The following is a 22,555-nucleotide window of genomic DNA, read 5'->3' as shown; positions in this document are numbered from 1 at the left end:
CTGACTGTGCGTGGGAGTAGGTATAAAATGTCTGGAAATAGTCTGGACCAAAACCACCGCCGCCGCCACCACCACCACCGATGGGTTTTAAAAGCGGTCGCAGACGGGAAACCGATACACAAGTTCACATGCGACGTATCTCCTATCTCGTATTATAACTTTGTAGTATATTATATACATATGTGCGACGCTTACACATATTATATACACATCGTCGCACACTCTAGCGCGTAAACGCTGCAAGTTTAACGGAGTTTTAGGGACGGAGCGTATGTGTGTTGTCTCGACGACCATTAATTGGACCTTGGGAGTGGACCAGCTGTACGGATCGCGAGCCTAATGCGCATTTACTTCTGCCGGACGACCGGAGTGCGGTAGGGGTGTGTGTGTTCCACATAACGGCGCGGCTCCGTCGTCGGTGGCATATTATGGGCTTTTCGATTGTCAACCCCTTCTCCCGTCACCGGTCTGTATACTTATACAAAATATATATTTTAATACGCGAGTATTTTCGACATGCAGGAAAAAAGGACAGGCGAAAAGTCGATCATAAAATATAGTGCTCTGTATCGGTAATAGTAGGTATAATAAACAGATATAACACTAACTGCCCACTGATAGGTATTGAAGCCGCGGCGATGTGGATGTTATGTGAACGATTATTATTCATACGCATGGCGAAAACGGATTTTCCGGATTTCCGGTAGCAAAGCTGTTATTCGAACGTCTGCACCTGCCGTGCGTCACACAGTTTTAGTGACGGCACGATATGCAAGCGTATATACATACCATTATGTTGTATGATACCGCGATCGATAGGACCGCTGTGAAATATTCGAAAAGGAGATTTTTTTTTTAATCCTTTTTTATGCGCCGTATACGGTTTGATGCACATTGCATTCGTAAATCGCGTTTCAGAGAAACTAGATTTGTTTTTTTTTTTTACATTTATTTTAATCCACCCGCGACGTATAAATAATGACGTACTGTCGTCACCGTTTCAATTACCATACGCTCTATTTTTAACATCAAACCGATTCCGGTGACACACGCGTAATATTCATTTCGATGTCTTTTTCTATTCCTAATAAACGACGTCAAAAGATCGACCGCGTATGTTTACTCATGTGTATGGCTTATAATATTATCAAACAACCGTATTATCTTGGCAACGACTCGTCAAAAACGTGTGAGATTCACTTTATACTATAATACGATGCACTAAAATAGTCGATATATTAATATTATTCTATTCGTCAAACGAATTTCTATACGCCCTATCCCGTATTCGTGTAGACGGTTTCAATATTTCATTTGTATAAAATTAATAATTTTAATGATATCATAATATAATAAAGAAAAAAATATAAAACACTATTTTTAAACTTAAAAGTTATTTAAATAAAAGTTTTAAAATCGTCTTGTATTCGAATTGCAGTGTTAAACTAGGTACACTATTATATTGTTGTTATTTAACAAAATCAGTCAAATAAAAACATATATTCATCTGAAAATTATTAAAACCCTTTTTCAGTTGTTTGCAATTTATTTGAAAAATATTGGAGTATTTTTTGAATCGATTGGACAAATTTTGTCTTGCGATTTCATGGACATTACAAAGTCGCAGTGACATATTAATATATTATGTGCATGAAACTCATTCTCAGCCGTCGTCGAGCGTATGGCAGCAGTATTCGTATAATCCTCTCCAACCAATTATGGGAACGTGACAACCGACAAATTAGACGATCCCGCCTTATATCTTAGCTGTGGTTTATATATATTTTTTTTACATCAAAATGAATAGTTTAAACAGCCAGCAGAGTAATGGCTATGGCTGACACTGAAATATACAAGAACCGCAATAAATCGCAGCAAATTAAATATATTTAAATAGTTATGGCTTAGATTCAGTAAATTCACCCCAGATAATGAATAACTTATTTTAATTTTTCCATTTACAAATATTAAAATATATCTTTTTGATTTCAAAACTGTTATTTAAGCTTTAAGGGTCATCAATATTTTACATCGATAAATACTTTATGAAGTCGCAAATACCGTATAATATACCATTACACCGATACACCAATAAAAACCTTGTCTCACTTAAAATGAAAAAGGGTTATGTTTAAGTCTTGGCGCAATAAAGGCGGCCATTACGTTTAAATTATTATACGTACGATTTTTTTTATCTATGTGTGTGCAAAAATGTTGTTTTACATTGGTCAGGAGACCATCAATTTTTTAAAAGATATAATAAAAATAGGTTTTTACGTCCTCTCTTTCTCTCTCAATGATTCAATATTTGCAGCAACGAATTGAATTTTTATTTGGGTTCTAAGAAATATACGAGAAAATTCAAAACCAGCTACCCTAATATATAATTTAAAGTTCGAAAAAGGAGTCTTAAAAAAAAATCTTCCTTCTAAAATTGTTGACTTGGCTTTAAGAACATGACTTTTTAAACGAGCAATCTCGATATTTAATATGAACGTAGTTCGTATGGTTTCTGAAGTCGAAATTCGACCATTTGTACTACAACCACTAAAACACAAGTAGTTAATATAACGTTATATTTATTGAACTATAAAATGTATAGCACTTTATTATATTGTACTGTATGTGAGCGCATATATTATTAATATGTGTTATTTTATGGAATCGAGAGTATTTTTCTGTGTATAAATGTATTACGTAAATAATTTACACCGGTGGATAAAATTTGCATACACTGTAAAGGTAAATACGACAAAATTATGTATAGTTCATCGCGACAAAGTGTTTTAAATTATACGTTTCCCACCACTCGAAGTCTCCGTGCTTATAATGATAATAATTATTATTATATCGTCGAACGCGTTTCAATTAAACAAAAAGCAATAACGCGTTACTGTTTTAAATATTATCTTCAACGGTATAAATTCACAATGCACGAGTAGGCGTTCACCTACCTATACCTACCAATAAATCGCGTTTTAAAACGTAATTTGTGAATATTATTATTATACGAGTCACAACTCACAACAGTAGCGAGAGTGGTGTTATTATAGTAATTTGTGTACCATAATTATATTATTTCGTGCCTTTTTTTAATCGTCATATCAAATTATGTTGATCAGTATTAATAACGCATTTTGATAATCGAGGATATCAATGATCGTTTATATATTTTTATTCTTATATAACGACGCCGTAAAAATGGCATACGATTTCAATGCGACTCGGTACAATAAATAGAACGCGCCGATCGTGTAAAATAGCGATAAGTACCTACCTACCTATCTACATATAATATATAGTATATATATATTTATATATATATGCAGCGAGCATTACACCTTTGTACCGCTGTGGATGTTATACTCACAGTTCACACACAAGTGTCAATGGACGGACAAGCGTACACGTAATCGCGTTTGCCACCAGATAATTCTAATTCATTTTGAAATGGCCGTCGCATGGGACGACCCTGGGCTCTACTACCTACAGCGTATAATATGTAGGTACCTATATATTATGCATATTGTTACTGCCGGATTCAATTAGCATAAACAATTCGGGTCAACGCCAGCAAAGCGTATATATATATATTACCATTTGAACACCGCCGTCGCTGTTCGCCACTTTGAGACCTTCCGGTTCAATCCGTTGTTAGGTTAGGTAGCCTATTCGTCCAAAACCTATGAAATGTAATGGGCGTCGAAACAAACGTAGTGTCATAATAACACTTTTCGTTGAAGACGTAATTATACCTACTAGTATTAAGTTGCATTTATATAATATAACTATCTCTGAAGTGAGCTGAAAGATTTTTTTTTACACAAACGAATTTACATGTATACGTACTATGTATTAGCCGTGTAAAGGATCGTGTGATTTAATGAAACATTTAAAAGGTCCTTTGGCATTCCATGTACCTACCTATATTCGAGTTTTTATCGTAAAAACTGAAAACAACTAAATAAATACTAATAATAAATACTTAACACTCATTTTATATACTGAATATAATCATACTGACAACTTTCTGCTTTAGGACATATCTTTTAGTATACATTTCATACAATTTTGATTATAAATATATTTTTCGAAAGCGTATAAACATAAAAATTCAATTATTCGTTAAATTATTAGTTATTATATTCTCTTGCAAACACACACACACACATACTATGCACATGTATGTTTTTAATTTATCGATGTAAAACGGCACCAAAAACAGCTATCTTCGGCAGTAAAACGCGTTATTTTACGATGATTAAACTAACTATGGGTGGTGTCCGAAGTAAATTATAATACGTTAACCCAATCCTCCCATTGCAATTTCAAACCGAGTCCGTCTCTATCCATAGGACTGTTCTGGCGCTTATGCAAGTGGTTAAATGTGTGACATACCTATAAAGTAGATATAACAAATGTGTGTAAAAAACTGACATTTCTTATTGGCTTATAATGGATTCCTCCCGTGTCGCATAAATTCCACTTTCGGCCTTCGGGCCCGTTTGGTCTTTAAACAACAATAAAATCATTATTTTGAACGGTACGAGGTTTCGATAAATATATCTAATACCTAAACTGTACAAGAATTATGTTTATGAACCGGTTCCTCCACGTATGGCAAATACTGATAATTAGACATATTATTATAATATACGCCGATGATCAATATACAAACTTTTCCCGGTTAAAATGCAATCGATCATCGACGATTCTCCAACAGTAACGGTTGTTTACCAATATAAATAAAATATATTACTTCATAAACCGGTCGGCGCAAACGTTTAGTTCGACGGGGTGCAGCAAATTTTGGAGACTTGACTAACGACCGGCCACCGTATAGTCACAAGCGCGCTTTAATAATAACAATAATATACATATTTTATTGGGACAAAATATTTATTCTATCCTTTTCAGTTTTTACCGACAACGCGGTACCTATAATAATGTCAACTCTGTGTCATTTGTATAACTATAATATATAATATAGGTATACACACGCATGTTGTTCATCGAAATCGAACGGAATTCGTTGTTCGATCTACCTACAATAGCTAGGATGGCCTGCGCTGCAGTGAGTAATTTTTTTAATAGTAAATACTTATTGATAGAATTAACGTTTTTGAAAATATTTATTTATATAAAACTTAAACGAAACAAAATGTTTGAAAAAATAATCTTTTTATTGTTATAAGCAATTATTATTTTTATGTTTTTGAACTATATTAAAAATGAATTCCCAATTTCTTATCTATAATACACAATGCATTTACTTAGCGATAATAGACCAAAATGTTGCGGAATTCCACTTCACCCGTAGTCTTCAATTTTTAAACTAATTCAAAATTCGATTTTCGTGTATCGTAGTTTTCAATGAATGAGAATTGAAAATTGTTATTTACTCACTTGTACAATAATATATTATGTTTAAAGAAAAAAATCTAGAAATTCGGATCAAATAAACCATAAAATTCAAAGTATACAAAAAATTTAAATTCCTGTCAAAATTATTATTTTTTTTCTTTCTAAAAGTTATGCAAATCTAGGCATTTTAGATTTTGAACAATAAATCAATTGATTCTACAATCATAAGAATTTTGTATGCATAAATACAAGATAAATAATTGTGTGTAAAAAATGATTGATTTTTAACTTTAATATCAATTTTGGTAGAAAAAGTGAATCCAGTAGGTTAATTGGTACTTTTGAAATAAATATAAAAATAACCAGTATTTTTATAATAATTAGAAAAAAATTAATGAATTTAATTTTTACCAAATTTATATTACTGTTTTCCATACATGGTCTAATTTCAAAATATTTCGACTGTTAATGAATTATTTATAAACATTTGAGTTTTCATTTTCAACTTTTTCTATAAATAAAAAAAATTAAAATGTTCACTTGAAAATTTAATATAAGTATTTGCTATATAATTTGAAAATATTAAAGAAACAAAGCGACTATTTTTTTTAAAAGCATTTGTTGTTCAAATTTTGATTAATTTAATTTTGTTAAAATAAATATATAATGTGCACATTTTAATACTGTTTGAAATATTCAATTTCTATGGCTTTGGCATGAAAATGTAATGAAATATTTCTCAAAAGTAGTTCAGACTTAAATAGAGAATAAATTCAACTGTAAGAATGAAATGATGAAAAAAAAACAGATATTGTAAAATTATGTTTAAACACAATATTTTATAATTTTTTTTTATGTCACCAACAGGCTTAACAAATGTTTACAAATTATTGATACATTATAAATATATTATGTATTATAATATATGTAATTCAATAATTATCAAAATTTTTTTCTAAATCTAAAACATTTTGTTGTACAGCATATGTACCACATACAGGCATATGCAAATAAATGTACCACGGCAAAGTGAGCAGTCTCAGAAAAATCCCATGGGACGCTTCAGAACTGTTGGACTTCTCTAATACCACTATTCATTACCGTTTGTGGTTGTTGCGGCCTTAACCGGGCCGTATATTACGCGTCTTCAGCTAGTAGATAAAAGGAAGTTCACTTGTTAGATAGGTGCAGAATATGCAACCGTGAACAAAAACCCAAAAAATTGATACCGCGCCAAGATCAGAAGATTCTCTGATTCGGGGCTGTCGCCAGAATACCTACTGATCCGTCTGATGTGGTGATTATGCGTAAAGCCTGTTATTCGGCCTAAAACATACAAATAGTGGGTTGACAACAGAGTGACGAAATATAAGTCGTAAAGATTTCGATTTTATGATTATTATATAATTATTATCTATTTTTATTATAAAATTTATTGTATAATAAAATTATAATTTAAGTTAATTTAAATGTACAAATCATGACTAGAATCGGTAAAAAGCGGAATACTAAACCTATTTTATGGATACTATATATTATAACAACATACATTTATTAACAACAACCACTCTTTCTATAAAAAAAAAAAATGATAGTTTTTGAAAATCTTAAATAAGTTGAAAAACGTTTATTTTTATTGATTATTATTTTTTTTTTATTAATTATTAAAGTCAACAACGTCATCAATTAACTGAATGGATACTATTATTGTATTAATGGTTATACTTACATATTATTATTAATTTACTCTCAACTACGTGATAAATAAAATATAATTCTGTAATATATGTAATATTATACTTGCCAATTAAATCGTATAATATAATGTTGTTTTACGCTTATTATCTCTATAGAATCTCGATTTCGCTCAATGTATTATAAGTTTGTCTCTCATACGCAAGTTATCCAAATGATTTCAACATGACTGACGACAGACTATGATAAATGTAGGTAAACTTGTTGGTTATTATTTTAATACCGATATAGATGGAAAACTTTGTTACTGCCTAGTACATATTATAAATCATAGTATTATTCGCCACACGTAAACAGTATTCATTGAAAAAAAAGGAAATGCATTATTTTAAATTATTTTCACAATACAGCATAAAGCTTATAGATTCATGTATTGTAATATGTCTACCATATCCATAATCTGTAGTTATAAATTTTAAATTTTTAAAAATATTGAAATTGGTATGGTCTGGTATAAACAAATAAAATACTATAAATTAAAATCTAGTTTTAAATCGATTTGATTAAACATGAAAATATAATCTATTAGTAATAATATTTAGCCTAAGAGGTATTACGTATTAAATTAATAATAATATAATAATATAAGATTGTGTATTAAATATGTTATTTTATATCAAAACTTTGTCTATTCTCAACGTTTTTTTTTAATGATAGGCATCTTTTTGTGCCCGAAGATAGTTTTAATTTTTTAAACTCTCCTCCTTCCGAAAGTAAATTGATCAAATATTTTAAAATAATGATTTTACAGAGAAACTGACAGAACCAATCTATATATTTTAGAAACTATTGTACATAATCAATATACCTAGTATTTATTTTGTTGTTAAAAATAATAAAGTTTTAATCAAAATTATATAGGTATATTTTTGATTAATGCGTATTGCGTGGTTTATAATTTGTTGAGCGTTATTTTCGCTGTGTTGTCCATCCGATGTTTAGTTCAATAATTATTATTTACGATGTACAAAAACTGTATTTAGAATAATGCATCTACTTTCCAACTAATCTCATACATAGACGCCTACGAATGGAACAAAGTTTCCACCTACATAATAATATTATAGCGTTTGATGACTACTGCGGTTACGTTCTTGGATATGAAATGATAACGATCGACACAACAATTCTTAAAATAATATAAAATGAACATGTATGGTGTATGTACCAGCCTACGTACCTACCTATTTATTATTATAAATATTAAAATGTTAATAGGTGCATTACACGTTTTCCGTGTATGCATTAAAATAATTTTTGTGAAAAAAACAGTATTTTATACATTAATTATATAGTCTTGCTTATGATGTTTTCGTAAAATACATTTATATCTTAACTGAAAATTTGTGTATTTTCAAACAAACAAAAAAACAACAGAATTACATGTATTTTTTTTCCGGTGGTCTCTAGAATATTATTATTATGATATAGTACAACTGTTTTAACATTTGTCAGATTTTATCTTTTGACGTGTCCTTATTCTTATCACATGTACACATATACCAATACAAAGGTTTCATCCGGTCTTATGTTTATTGTGGTTGATCCCCTTCTTTATCATTTTATTATTACTAAAACGATGGAGCTCTGGCCATCCAATTCGCTTCAATACCACCCGTAAAAACACTAAGGGCGCACATACGCTCTTATGTCTTCAGGGAACCATTTCCTACGAATCCTCGTTTTTGAGTTATCGTGATAAACATTTAGGCCGTATTATGATAGTACATATATGTACACGTTTTCATTTTTCTCATATTTTGTGTTTACTTGATTTTTGTTTTTTTTTTGGTTGACATTTACAATGAACAGATTTTAGGCGTAAACGTTGAGATACTAAAAATAAACCATAATTAGCCGTGTGAACATGTGTGAAAATTATTATGGATGTAAAACCAAAAATGTGTTCCATCAAAAGTAATATTATGTCATTTAATAGTCTTGTTGATTTAATGCTTGCGTATATACCAATGTCGCGTACACTAACCACGTAATTATAAATGCTATTTAACACGTTCAATGCCGCGGTCGACACGTAGTCGACAAAATATGCATTGCCCCGGACGCCGCTGTCGACACGTAGTCGACAAATTAGTTATTGACTTTAATGTCTCATAACTTTTGCTGGAGTTGTTTGATTGTATTGAATTTTTCTTCTGGCCATTTGTGATTACATTACTAATTGAATGGTGTATTTGGTTTTATATTTGGTCTAAAAATACACCTGTTATTTCAACTTTTCCCGGAATGTAGAGACGGAGCTCCTTTTATTTGTTTAATACCAACATATATTGCATATCGTCGTCTAATAAAGTAATAAATATTACTTGACATTTTAATTAAAGATATTATTTATAAAATTCAATTTTTCCCGGATGTAGAGACAGAGTGGCTTTTATTACTATTAGTATAATTCTAATATACCTATATATATATATAATGCATATTATCGGTTAATACGTATTATTAGATGTTATTAGTTAAATAATATTATTAGTTATAAAGTATAAGAAAATATATGTGTAGGTTCTAAAATGATATACAGAGTGTAACAGGAATATATGACAAATAACATAATATACTAGAATAGTCGACCGGGTGGAAATTTGTTGCGGCGACGCGGTAACGTACGGCGAATAGGCCGCGGCATTGAACGTGTTAAAGACGTAGATTTGAGCATCAGGACTACCTACAATCTACATAATGTAAAAATATGACAATTTTGTTACATTATAATATACAGTTAAATATTTACATTAAATTAGTTTTTAAAAATAAAATTACCTTATTTATAAGACCATATATTTCATATATTATTAATTATTATATTAAATTTACTACCTTAATAATGTATGTTGTGTATAATCTATAATAATATACATTGTATATTATTGCATAATATTATATAAGATCTTAAAAAAAACTCGTACCTATATAGAACAATTATGACATGAGAGTTATAAATTCGAATTTACATTGAAGTAAGTATAGATTGTAATTTTTTTTTAGAATAACTTATAAACGGTAAAATGAATAAAGGTTTAGCAAATTTACCTACTCGATTCAATTATTATTATCGATATAATTCTTATTCTTAATATGCATACTATATAATGGTATTATGCTACAAAATAAGATATAAATTCACCTAAATAAACTTTTGCAGAAAATATATCAAGTACCAATATAATACACATGATTATTATTATTTTCTTTCTGGTTAATAATGCAAATATTTTAACAATATTCACATAAGTAATATAATATACATTTTAAACAAAGTTTTGAAGTGCTTAAAAAAAACAACTTTAAATTAAACGAAAAAAGTAATAGTATTTATCCATCTAAAAAATCAAAAGTTACGACAACGTATTTAAACGAACCGCTGCAAGTGAAGAAAAAGTTTTAGCTAACTGCTGGGGTACCAAGGGAGTTAATTTTGACTTTGAATAAATTTGTCCATGAGATTAATTATAAATAATTAGGTCAAGTAAAACAGTATGTTAATATAAAAACATAATTTTCATTAATTTGGTTTTTTTTTTATTATTATTATAAAACGTATACATTAACACGTATACGTTTCAATAATATATTATTTAAAACAGAACACCAATATTCAAACAAAGCTTAAGGTCAATTAAGTTTGTTTTTACTTGAATATATTATTTTTTATAAGCCAATAGCTTGAACTAAATGTTTCAACATTAATTTTTTAAATCGTATATTATACACATTTTTCTTTTAATTTAACCACTAATTAATTTTAATGAGGTGATTACTACCAACAGGCATAAAAATGGTTTGATGCTTGAATACCCGATTATGGATATTTATGTTGATTTATCAACAGGCATGTGCAAATAAAATTAATTGCGAATTGAACATCGGAACTTGTGGTTTCAGTAAAAGCTAACCAAATTGTCTGCTCATTGACCCAGTTTACTGTACAATGGAAAAATTATTGACAAATAACATCGGAGTATTATACTATAAAGGATAGTATATGATTATACTATTTAGATAATTATTGCCAATGCATTATTGTAGATAAATATTCTGAACTATACCATAATATTATGACATGTTTGTGAGACAATATATAAACCAGACGTCAATGTTATAATAATTCATTATATAGTCATATTTGGCCATATTTGTAGGAATACTGTGCGTGAAAAAGAAGCAAATTATATAACATTATTTGTACTGAAAAACCTTCTAGTCACTCGGACTATATTTCACTATAAAATATGTTTACAATAATCATATATTTGAATCAGTAACTAAATTTATACAATCATAATAGCTGTACTGAAATATCACACCAAGAGTTTTGGTCCATATATTTTTTAATAAATATTGATATCGTGTAAATAATTGTCTGAAGTAGTATTTCTTTATTTAAATTATTTTAAATTAGTGCGACATTACTATAAAACATATTCCTGTCGAATATTCACACGATAATTTATTTATATTATTTAGTATATCTCATACTGTGCATAGTACTTGTATCTAAAAATAATAATCATTAAGTAAGTTGCATTCAAATGAAAAAAAAAGATTCCGTTGGTCCATGTATAAGTAATATTTTGTGTCCCAGTATACCTAGTTCATCTATAACAAAAATGGATAAATATTGATAACTATTAATTTAATACATTAACAGACATAATAATAATAATAATCATAATTTGTATTTCCTGTTAGAATAAATTCATAAAAATCATTAAAATAAATAATATTTGTGATAAAATATACATAAAAAAATACGTTTAGAAAAATGCATAGGTAATGCTATTTCTCAGTACCTACATAATATATAGTTATATTTAATTACTTGTATAGTTTAATTTAACTGTAATTATAATTTAAATAAATAATGATCATAATAAATTTAATCAAACTGTTATACAAATATGGTATATTTTTAGATACTGCTGATCGAAATTTAAAATAAATAATTATATAGCCATAACATACGGTTATCGACTTTTGATACACAATCAATATGTCTATAATTTATATTTTATGTTACAACCAACTTGCGTCCCGCTAGCGTTATGCAAGTTATCTATTAAGCTTACTAATTGCTTAATTTCACCTTTTTCGGAGACGTAAGTATAGTATACAGCCAACGCATCAACCAAAATACCAGGACCAGGACCAGGACCTCTGTGCAATCCGTAAGTTGTTGGTAGGTACCATCTATCGTCGCCGTAATTATATTAATATATAAGGTATAAATAATCTGTCTATAAACACAAGATGCTCGGTTCGTATCATTATATTGTTTTACGTAAATTATTATGCCGACAACGGTATATCATTATTATGATTATTATTAGATCGTACCACCCGCGAGATACCGTATACCTAGGGCGGCCTCGGCCGATAACGTAATTCGATTTTGGACCACACGCCAAACCAGAGCGACTCTTTCAGTTCTTCGGCCACTCTCACTTCTCTCATACGACGTGCCCGCACATCATAAACACGACTGTCGAGTCGTGCTTTTCCACAACATATAATTTTCTTTATTATTTTTTATTTTTTTCCAGTAGAAGGACAACCGTTTTGACGGGAATTTTCTCTCGGCGTATTCATTTTACAATCCACGTACTCGATATGATATTTGTTTATACAGAGAATTGAACGGTTGAATCATAATGTGCCTCCAAATTCCTTATTGGGTACCTGCTGAACAACGTAGTTCGCGATCAACGATTTTCCGACGGGTCGGCCGGGGTCAAATACTGCAATAAAATACGCACTTTGAGTGAATGTAATTCCTACACCTCAATCGAGTGAACAATATTTAGGGAAAGTTTATTTTCCCCCATGAAAACGTTTTAATTTTTTAAATATCTATAATATTTACTATGTATATTTTGGATGACGACACAATACATTTCGTGTGAACGCGACGTGTCGACTCTTGAACTCAACTACGTGGTGATAAACGATTAATTCACGACCATATATGACGCTCATAAATATTATGTAACATGTCCAAAACGATACTATAAGATTAAAGCTGTAAATTATTCAATACTATACTATCTGTCCGAGCTTTGGTAATAATTTATGAGTAAAAATATCGTGTACAACAAACGGTTTGACCGTTTCATAATTTCCTGAATCTTTTTACGCCCCCCATCACTATTCGGTAATGGACTATATAAAATGATAAATCACGAACGACTACTGCACGACCCCGAATGTACGTCGTTATGGGCAACGGAAAACCCTCCACGTCAGCCTCATATATAACTTTTACTGTTCAAGTCCTACATCAGATCACAAAGGCAACCTTAATTACATTTGCAATTTCACCCTACACGACAATCTCTCGATTCGTTCTTTTACCTTGGCATTTGCCGACACTCCAGAGCATTTTCACGTTAATCTTCTCAATGACTCGTGCAGTATTAGCTAATTTCCCGACAATTTCCAAAGCAATGTCTTCGTCTGTCCTTCAAATCTACCAAATGACAAATACCGACTATACAATATCTACTAGATCAAACGCAACAATGAAGGGTATTATTAATTTTACCTAATTATATTTACAGTGCGATTCCGTCTGCACTAAGTAACATTTAATACCGTGGGTCCGTACATAAATTACAGTTATAATCAAATAATCCTAATATTGTATACGGAGTACTAGCGTAATATCATGTTCCGCCAGTGAAGTAATAACAATTTTTTATTATAGTATATGTATCGCATAAAAACCGGTACCAATTGAATAATGATTTAAAAAATACCGAAAACTAAATAAACAAATAATAATATTAAAATCGAAATCTCGAATAATATTATTCTCCACATTTTTTTACGAATAAATTATTCATTTATTTACATTTGAATCGACTATACAACAAACGACTATAAAATTAATATGATACTTTGTAAATTCTAAAAACATATTCCTGGGCTATAACGCTTAAACTCTATAGTTCAACATTTAGATACCGAAACGTGTATGCGATTAATCATGTTCTATGTTCGGATTATCGGACACTACTTTTATTATTATTTTTCTCTTTTCGCATCACGTGCATAATCACCAAAACCGGGTTCCCGACGACAATTTTATCGTCGATACACAACCGAAATCTCTGTTAAGTATATGTTTGTGGGTATACCTAACCTCTCGATAGTTTTGAAATGTTGTGCTATACCACTCTTCAAGCAGCAGACGTCTAAATATTAAAATATTTAAGTATTATCGATGGCTCTAAATGTGTATTATAACATTATAATAAGTACTGACGAATTGAAATCTATTGGCGACCGCGACTGTGTCTCGATTTAACACAGAGATTTAGCCGAGTGGATCCTTGAAACTCACTGCACACGTGCAACAAGTGCAAAACGTATGTATTCGATAACTTCCCCACCGACTGTCGGATACAAGGTACCCTTGGGGGATGGTCTAAGCGGTGGTGGCCTCAGCATTCCACCCGTTTCTGTATATATACACATAATAATAATATGAAATATACGGCGCTGTATGTTAAACGGATTCGGGATTTATCATTTTTATTGCACTAAACTCGACCACACACGAATTATAATATGCAATGCATAATAATATCATACGGCGTTTGTTTGAATGTATTTCATATTATGGCATTACGTCTCGTAATAGTATCGTACGGAGATGCGCACATATGGGACCACGTTCGCAAAATTAACTGTATCGACGCCCGAAAATAACGCGCGGTTATGGTCGATTCACGTTAATCCGACATTTATCATATATTGTTATTATTAACGATCGTTTCTCTCTTTCTCTCTCACTCTTACTCTTTATCTCTTTCATTCGCCAAAAATATAGATAATATACCCTCCGATCGGACCATTAGTGACAAATGTCGCAGTACGTTCGAAGCAGATGTCGGTGTTCGTGATGATGAAAAGAAAATATCAAAATTTTGTTCACATTTAATATTATAAATATACTCTATAGCTAGTCTATAGTCTAGTGTATAGCAAGTATTAATATTGAAGATTGATAAATAATAATAATCGTCTTTAGTTTTAATTACAATAAACGATAGTCAATAAAATATATGTACAATAATATTGTGTATAAGTTAAGCAATAGTCATTTCAGAATTTCAGATAAATTGAGATGAATTCTACTTATTTAAATCGGTTACTGTAATTACAAAACAAATTTTAATTCCAGCATATAAATTAATAATAATTTTGTTTAAAATAAAAAAGCAGTAAATAATTATTAAAACAGCTGCGCTGAGAAATACTTTTCTCTTACGTTTAAAATTCCATGGCGTCAATGTTGTTTGCGTGCTTAAAAATAAAACATAGTTACAACTGTGATTGTATAAATTGAAAATAAAAAAATATACATCGAAATAAACAACAATCAATCGCTGAAAAAAAAAATGTTATTCGTGTCACAATATATGAATATTAATTGCATACATATTTCACAAAAATCATGTGTTGTAATTTTTAACTTACATTAAATCTTTACTGATTCATTTTTTTTTCAAATTGATATTTAATATTTTTATGTGTAAAAAACACATTATTTTTTTAATGTCTTAATATTAGTTTTTTCATTCTCTTATTTCGTTTCGATGTATCTTACTACTTGCTCTAATATATATATAATATTACTAACTTTAATTAACATTTTATGAAAAATTATTAGGTAACACTATGATAATATTATTTTTAATAACCATTCTTTATTATTATACTGTTGCTAAAACTGTATACATAAAATAAAGATTCTCACAAATTATAAGAAACATTTTAAAACTTATTTATCTATACTTATTTTTTTTTTTTTTTAATTTTAATTTATTTTATACAACACATAATATTTAAAAAAAAATTGCTCTATTGAAAAGAATAATATTTTACTATTACTAAAACTTAATATTGAGAATAAAAATTGATGTTATATTTTAATAATTTAATTAAATATGTTATCCATTCTATACGATATGAAATTAATCTTTTCCGTCATCTAAATTTTACAATTATTTTAGCATTAGTAGTCAATTTTAAATTTTGATACATTTCTGAAACTAATTTAAAGCAGTATTTTTTTAAAAATGAACATGTCATTTGATTTTAACTCATGACCTTTTCATTAACATTTTAATGAAAAATAAACTACATGCTAACAAAAATATTGACTGATTTACTGCCGGTGTTGAAAGCTAAATCTCTAAAATAATATATCTCTTGAGATTTCAGCTGGACGAGTTCCTAAAAAACAAAAAAAAAAAAAAATAATAAAACTAAAGTAACTTAAGCCGACTATTGATCATTTTTAACAACCTAATGATTTTTAAACGTAAGCTTAATATTATATTTTTAGTGACATATTCCATAGTTAACGTTTTATAAACAACAACCGACACCCAGACGCAAAAAAAAATCATTTTACATCTGTTAACGACAAAACGAATGGTTTTTCGACAACGGCCCATATGGAACGTATGGAACGTAAATAATAATTATTAATTTAAAAATGACTAACGATATATCATTTTAGTGTAAACGTTTATGCCAATGTTTTTTTTTCTTGAAATAGTGTGTTCTACATAACTAAAATAGAATTATAAATTATTATGATAATCGCATAACAAACCAAATCTTCTATGTAGTACGTATATTGAGATATCTGATTATTTACATAGCACATTACTATTTATCAGACATATATACCTATGTACACATTTTAATTTCAAAATACCACATCTAAGATGTGTAATCAACGATATGAAATATAACTTACTCGTATTAAAACTACAGGTGGTACCTACACCACGCATACCTACAACATGAACACAAAATAAAAACGTCCTTGTCCTAGATTCATGAATGCGTTTAAAAATTAATAAAGTCAATACAGTTTCCAAGTAAGATAACATAATAATATTTTGACCTATCTCAGAGTTGTTGTGTTACGTCTCATAAACATCGAGGACATTCTGAAACATCAAATAAAATAGTAGACTATCGTCAAATACATTTTGTTTTTAAAATATAAATTTTTTTCGCGTCATTTAATTCTTTTGAAAATCTGTTGTTCTACGAGATAACTTCAAAACGATAAAATTATTTTTCAGCTCTTTTGACGATTACCTTAACGCGTAGGTAGAGAATAAAAATGTCTCCAGATCAAAAGTTTCAGAATCGTTCGTTTCGCGGATTTTTCGTGAGCGTGCAGGTTGTAAAAAACGAAACAAAATCACTACCTCCCCATCCCGGCCCTCTGCAGTACAATATTTTTTTGGCGTCGTAACGATACAATATAAAAATATGATTTATTTATAGATTAATAATATGATATCATAGCAAACCGCGTACTATAATCATATTACACGTCGTCTGAGATTAAACCGTATTGTTTATTTTTTATTTTTTTTTATTATCATTATTATTATTCGTTTAGGCGCATCACACATACACCCTCGACGGACGGATTCGTTAAATAAATATTTATCGTAATTCTCGATGTATATTATTATACGCGTATCCACACAAAAGATAGGCCTACGCGTGCGTGCGTGCGCGTAATGATTACAGTGCTGTTTGCAGCCCCGCCGCCGCGTACGTTATAGTGTTAGCTATTAAATAATATGCAAATAGGGAAAATAACTACTACACACATATTATGCGCTGCGTAATGTGTAATGTAACAAGTGAAAGGCCGTCGCTCTTACGTACGGTTTATTTGTCGGATTAATAATGAAAACAAACTGATTAAAAAGCACGCGCGCGGTATAGTCAACGCGTGGAGGCTGAGGGCAATCGCCTTGTTATATATTATTATTATTATTATTATTAATATCATTATACCACGTGCATTATAATTGTGTATAATATTATAGACCCGATAGGGCCGAAAAAGGGTTTAAGGGTTTTTTTTTCCTAACCCGCAGACCGATAAATCTGTCGTGTACTCGATATTATACGCAGTGTACACCACGCGGCGGTATAGTAACGACAAAACAACCCTCATGTGGGTACAGTCACAGAGTAATACAACATCGCGCAGCGGCGGCTTTGGGGAAGAAACACGAAAAAAAAACCGAACACGAAAAATTGTCCGACTTCGTTTTTTTATTTTTTTTTTTGTTCAAATCCGGACGCACAAAAGGGACAACAAATATTAATAATGCCGGCTGAATACGAATACGAATAATAATTTAATACATTACCCCCATGCAGCTATGTGTCCATGTGTTTGTCGTAATCAATCGCGTGTGTCGCAGTTGACCAGGTAAACAAACGCCGTATAAGACTAAGTTATTATAATAATATATTATTATTATATACCGGGTTGCTGCTGTTCTACTGTTATGATATATTTTCTCGACATGTGAAATAATTTGTTCATATGAATAATTTTCGAATTTGACAAACGACTCTAAAATAACACACAAACACACACACACATCACCGAGGAGCTAACCTTACCTAACGACTATTTTATACACGCTCGCGCGTGTGTACACATGATCTCCGGATAAAATATTTCGGATAATATATTATTATTTTTTGTTTTATATCGTATTGCTATAATACGTCACATAAAGGTATGCATAAATGTATTATTATTATTATATTACACGAATGACGCGTGTGCGAGACGACACGGCTTTTCTTTCGTTTTAATAGCCCGTGTGTGGAGCATGTACCTAACAAATGTCGTTAAATTTCATGAACTCGCTGTTAGCGCACGCACTTCAATAACCCAAAAATTGTGTGCCCCACGTACTCAATGTAGATAAAAATATAAATGCGGACATCGTCATAACCTATAAATCGTTGTTAACGTACAAAACGATGATACTTTGTTTTTGGCCTGTTTGCATGTATATTGTAACCTAATTGTACCAAAAATATAGTGCTACAAATCTCGATTAAGTTACGGTTATTGTGAAAATTCCATATTTTTTTCTTAAGTCTATAACATCAATAGGTACTTAATCAAAATGCTAATAATACATATCCCTGTAAATGTTGTTATAATATAATTACACATTGACTAATGATAGTACAATTAAAATTCGCTAACCTTATACAACATAGTATGATTGTGTTGTGAAATATTAGTCATAGTTAAAAATATATTATGTTGATTTTATTGAACTAACAATCAACAGAATACTTGTTTCCATTAAATTTAACCAACGAACTATTATTAGAAATGCAAAAAATCCATGGCATTCATATATTATAATGGTGTTACAAATTTTAAGTGTATAACACTTAATACTTTTGGTTTTTTTTTATTATTTCAGTGTTTTCTTGTAACTTTAAACTGCGAATGTGCAATTCTTAGAAATGATATAGTCTATAAGCATACATTAATAAATCCAAAGTTACTAAATGTAAGTATATTTATTTATAGTCAGTTATTTTTTTTTATTTTTCCAATAGTTAGGTAAATCATTTATGTTTTTATAATTGTTGTTCGAAACTCACTTTAATGAAGACAAACTTTACTTTTATTTAAATAAGTAAAATAAATGTTGAGTCTTATAACTCTAATATAAAGTCTATTTAAATGATCATACGTATTGATTTTTCAAGTATTTTTTTTATGGAATATAATTGTCATGAACATAACTTTATAAATATTCATTATAAGTTTATGACTTTGACTTATGAAAATAGTAACCCGAATATAGTAGAATATTTGAAGTAGCTAATAAATAATTGACTAAGTAGAAATGCAATGTTAAAAGTTTTGAAAATTATATGAACTTTACGTAAATTTAACTCTGAAGTTCATAAAAATCATAGGAAAGTTTACAAAAACCGAATGTATATTTTTTCATTTTCTTCGTTTAACAATGACGGTTAAAAAAATAAATAATAATAATAATAATTAACGTCTGCCACTTTTGATTTTTACGATAAATGCTTATGAGAGTATTATACACAAATGCTTTATTATATTGACTAAAACATTGACAGTTCATTCAAGAGTTAGAACGTTATGTATTTTATTTGGTTTTGTTCTCGTATACAGTGATTTTAGAGTATACGTAATGTGACAGATGTAGGGTGTACTTCCTTTTCAATGTCCTTATTCTTAATCCCTCGTGTGACTGAAGTCTGACAAATAATATAAGAATGAAATGTATACATTATTTATTTATATACGTAGTGTAATAGACTCGTAGTATGAACGGTCGGGGTGAAATAAAAAAATAAACAAAATGAAAAAATTTTTTGAAACTGGTTTTGACCGAACGTGAAAAACGCTAATCTGTCGCATGAAGAGCGTAGCTAACGATGTGACATTGTCAAAACGAGAGGGGAACTGGAAAATCCCTGCTGGGCACCGATCGCTTTAGATTTCCAGATCCGTTTCGGGTCGTTACCGTTCTCTGGCGGCGTCTAGTGCGCGCTTGCACGATATAATAATATTATAACGATGAGAATTCGATGGGGTCGTTTTTTCATTTATTTTTTTTTTTTTTTATAAAAACGCGATTTTAAGCACCCCAATTAGTGAGCGCGCCCGCATGTGTACGAGTGTTGTAGGTCTATCGACTATCATTCGACATTATTAAACGCTATACTACGTGGCGGGACGCCGTACGAGAATCCTTTGGAATGTGTACGGTATGGTGTACACAGGGAAACCGTATATTATATTGGATAACAGTAATAATAAATAACAATAATTTTATGACAGAAAAAAAAATAGCAGCTGCTGCCTGAGCGGTGCGCGTTTCGCGTCTTCGTCTGGTTCACCCTTTACCCCGAGGCCATAACCGCATCTGTGCAAACAACCCGGGGCCCAACGCGGTTATTTAACGTACGGGGCGGTGGTGAAAAACATAGAGATGGAATGGAAAGAGAGTTGTATATATATATATATATATAAGTGAGCCTTGTCGTGATGGGACTGTACACGAGAAACGGGGAAAAGGCAAAAAGAAACCAGCGCAGAACTACATATATATTAGGTACATATTAATGCGTCGCGCGCGAGCGTATGTTTTTCGTACAGGTGAAGCCCTCCGGCTAAACGCATGTATGATAAACGGTATAATAATAGTATATTATATTAATATGGATCCGCAAAACAAACACGGACTGAGATCGGGTAGCCCGCGGGGCGCAAACCGCGGTGATCGGGTCGCGACTGTCGTTGCCACTGTAACAGACGCAGCTTGCTCGGGGCGGGTCGTCTTTATAATATTATTATGTTTAGTTGCTAGTCCGGTCAAAGATCCTTCGGCCGGAGGATTGGGGAGACGCATAAGAAAAAACCGCAATCGTTGTGATGATAATAACATAATATTATATACGAAATATATGAGTTCGTATTATGATACGTCATGTGTTCGTTAACGTTCACGACATTTTCATGGACTCGTGGTCACTATACACGCCTGTCTTTCACTCGACGATGAGAGAAATGTAAGCCAACTACCGATTTGACGAGTCGAGATTTTCCGGGTTCAAATGGGTTATCTTCGTTTGCAATGACAAACGTTTTCTGAACTCGGTTATATAATTATCATTGCTGTTGCCACGTCATATATATTTATCCGAATTCCTATTAGCCATGATCCTACTATTAAGTATTAACTGATAATAATTGTTATACGTTATTGTCCTATGACGAGCTTTGTTTTATTCTACATTTCTATTAGAGCAGTTAACTAATGTGTTGGATAAAAAGGCAACTTTAGTTTTTTGTTAAAATTCGTGATAAACGCGCATAGGTTTTTGAGTTTGTCTATATATATAAACATATTAAAATTAAGTTAATTGATCGATTGTAAGAAGTTTTAAAATAAGGTTTGTGGTAGCAGTGGTGTGTATTTAAATAATTATAACACATACCTATTATATTAATAAGTTCATTATAATAAATCGACTTTCTTTTTTGAAATCGTTAAATATTTTTTTTCAAATATGATTTTTCTATAGACGTATCTGCCTCTGGATATATTTTAATCCACGGATATTTTCTACCGGTTCACGTCCTGTAGAACGATTGCGCATAATTTGTTTCTTTTTATTCAGTAATAGGTACAACAATAATATTTTATGTTATTGGGTGGTAGATCTACCACGACGATGGTGTTGCAACTAAACATCATACTTTGCCATGATTAATTTTTGCTTAACACCGTTCACTATAAAACAAATTTGCAAAGTGATTAACTAAACAAGTTATCACCTTCATTTTTTCCAGTTAATAATAAAATTATAAAATGTTAAAATATTTTAATTTCTAATGTCATTAAAGGGGTTTATGCATGCAGGAACTATTTTATTTTTACAAACGGGAAAATAACTTTTTTTTACTGAGAATTAATAAGTAGATTATTATTTTTCAAATTTTGATTTAGATAAATCGATATCTGAGCAAGCAGTTTCTCTTTCTATAAACTTTTATGGT

General features: G+C 30.4%; 1 long non-coding RNA gene across 1 annotated transcript; it reads left to right on the top strand.

Annotated features, from left to right (window-relative positions):
* The first annotated feature begins 1,207 nt into the window (after window positions 1-1,207).
* Window positions 1,208-1,898, top strand: LOC126549069 (uncharacterized). The gene is made up of 2 exons (XR_007603214.1): window positions 1,208-1,449; window positions 1,535-1,898. It is a non-coding gene; the product is annotated as an uncharacterized LOC126549069 (long non-coding RNA).
* Window positions 1,899-22,555: the final 20,657 nt, after the last annotated feature.

This window comes from Aphis gossypii, chromosome 1 (genome assembly GCF_020184175.1).
Source record: "Aphis gossypii isolate Hap1 chromosome 1, ASM2018417v2, whole genome shotgun sequence".
Lineage (NCBI taxonomy): Eukaryota > Metazoa > Arthropoda > Insecta > Hemiptera > Aphididae > Aphis > Aphis gossypii.
Note: the sequence above shows the minus strand (reverse complement) of the source record. Positions and strands in the feature narration are given on the sequence as shown.